This window comes from Schistocerca piceifrons, unplaced genomic scaffold, assembly GCF_021461385.2.
Source record: "Schistocerca piceifrons isolate TAMUIC-IGC-003096 unplaced genomic scaffold, iqSchPice1.1 HiC_scaffold_936, whole genome shotgun sequence".
Taxonomy (NCBI): domain Eukaryota; kingdom Metazoa; phylum Arthropoda; class Insecta; order Orthoptera; family Acrididae; genus Schistocerca; species Schistocerca piceifrons.
The window spans coordinates 4,613,438-4,615,937 of NW_025729208.1; positions in this window are offsets into that span (position 1 = coordinate 4,613,438).

Consider the following 2,500-nt stretch of genomic DNA (forward strand, 5'->3'; position numbering starts at 1 on the left):
AAACAATGACATGAGTCAAAGACACAGGTCTCACACAAGCATAGAATTGGAGCGCCGCCTCTAATAAGCCAAAGGTGCATCCTGACGTGACAAATCTGATCATGTCACAAGCATTCACTTACTATAATCACTATCAACGAACCTGCCGCCCCCGCCCCCCCCCCCCCCCTACACCTTTCCGTACAACAACGTGTAACCTAACCTAACCTAACCTAACCTATGTTGTACCTTAACCTAACCTATGTTGTACCTTAACCTAACCTATGTTGTACCTTAACCTAACCTATGTTGTACCTTAACCTAACCTATGTTGTACCTTAACCTAACCTATGTTGTACCTTAACCTAACCTATGTTGTACCTTAACCTAACCCATGTTGTACCTTAACCTAACCCATGTTGTACCTTAACCTAACCCATGTTGTACCTTAACCTAACCCATGTTGTACCTTAACCTAACCCATGTTGTACCTTAACCTAACCCATGTTGTACCTTAACCTAACCCATGTTGTGCCTCAACCTAACCCATGTTGTGCCTCAACCTAACCCATGTTGTGCCTCAACCTAACCCATGTTGTGCCTTAACCTAACCCATGTTGTGCCTCAACCTAACCCATGTTGTGCCTTAACCTAACCCATGTTGTGCCTTAACCTAACCCATGTTGTGCCTTAACCTAACCCATGTTGTGCCTTAACCTAACCCATGTTGTGCCTTAACCTAACCCATGTTGTGCCTTAACCTAACCCATGTTGTGCCTTAACCTAACCCATGTTGTGCCTTAACCTAACCCATGTTGTCGCCTTAACGTAACCCACGTTGTCGCCTAAACCTGCTCTGTAATTGTTATACGACTCGTTCAATTACTGTAGTGTTGCCCACCCGCAACCCTCGCAATATAGTTCGCTACTCGCACTGCCCGCACCCCTGTGTATCGCTTCATGTTAAACACCTTGCAAGTCTTGCTCACTTTCCACATGCTCCTGCTGTACACTGTAATGTGGATGGCAGCAGGACGTACATGCCGCCCCTCCCCACGTCCCCACCTTGCCCCCTGCCTTCGCAAGCTGGTTGGTGAGAAGTTTGCATGTTCAATGCCCTTCGCATGCGACGTACTCAGGCTACGTTGTGGTGCGGCCTGTGTCAACTGTCCGCTGATGTCGTACGCGTGAACCACAATCTGTACTGCACATTCGTCCTTATGTACTGAATGATACATCGTGGCACATGTGTGACCGCACAACGACTGCGCCCAAAAACGGCGGATCATACAGTGCAAATATTGTGCACGCAGCTACGTGTCGTCTCCCTATGAGAGCTGGATTGCAGTGTGGTACGCCATAGAGACGTGTGGGAGGAACGGACGCCGTGGATGGCGATCAGCATGAGCTGTCTGTTGATGTATTCGGACCTAGTCGTCTCTCCTCACACACCGTGATGGCATGGTGCACCGCGTTCCATATCTGCGACATGCTACAGAGGCCGGTTGACAGTCGTTCGAGCAATGGACATCGCATACGTACGGGGGCCACCTTCCACGTATTGTCTAGGCGTGCACATTTTGTTGCGTGTATGTGGGCAGACGTAGTGTGGCGTGACACCTGACACAGGCATGCAATAATCGTTGAAGTTGCAAATGGCGATGGACGCCTGCGTTTTCTGGTGAAGTTACGCAAATGAACAAATGGTAACCTGTTGTGGTGCGGTTGTTCTCGCTAGGGGTGAATCGGTGATGGCGACGATAGGTTGAGGTACTAACCGGTTGTTCCAGCGATACCCACCATGCCGACGAAACTGAACGGCATCTGGGTGTGAAGCGATACGCGGCGGTGGCTGGGTGGGACCGTCCCCGGCCGGTGAGGGGGCGCCTCCCGGCGTGCTGGCCGCGCGGTGCGTGGGCGCACGCGCTACAGCCGGCTGGTGGGGGCGGCCAGTGGCAGGCGCGCCGGCCGACGGACGCGGCAGGCGTCGCAGCTGCGCGCCGGCGCACCCTGCGCGCGGCGCCGTGCGGCCAAAGTAGGTCCTCGCGGGCCCGGTGCGAAGCGCGGTGGACATCTTCAGTGTGCTGGTCCGATTGAGGACTGTGTGCGTTGAGGATGCGCCGCCGCCCGGCGCTCGGCGCCGCGACGCCGTCTGCTGCTCGGTCGCCCCAGCGGTTCTCGCTGGTGGTTTGTATCGCAGCTGTGCGGATGTGTTGGCGCGTGCGCTGTGCTGGGAGAGTTCGCTTCGGCACCCAAGTGGGGCTTTTGTCCTTCTGTGGCGCTGGCGTTGGAGCTGCCGGTCACCGTAGGTGGCGCGTGTTGTCTCCCGCCGGCAATGCCACGACAGCACGCTCCCGGGCCTCTGTCGGCAGCGGCAAGCTCAGTTGGGAGCACGGGTGGTCGCACCGAAAGCGTCTACTCGCCTAACTCCGGGCGATTGCGCCTCTCTCGAACCCGACCAAGTACTTGGGACGGCGCTGCGCGCCGCCGGGACCTGAGAGGGTTTCGAGGTGTATTGTGC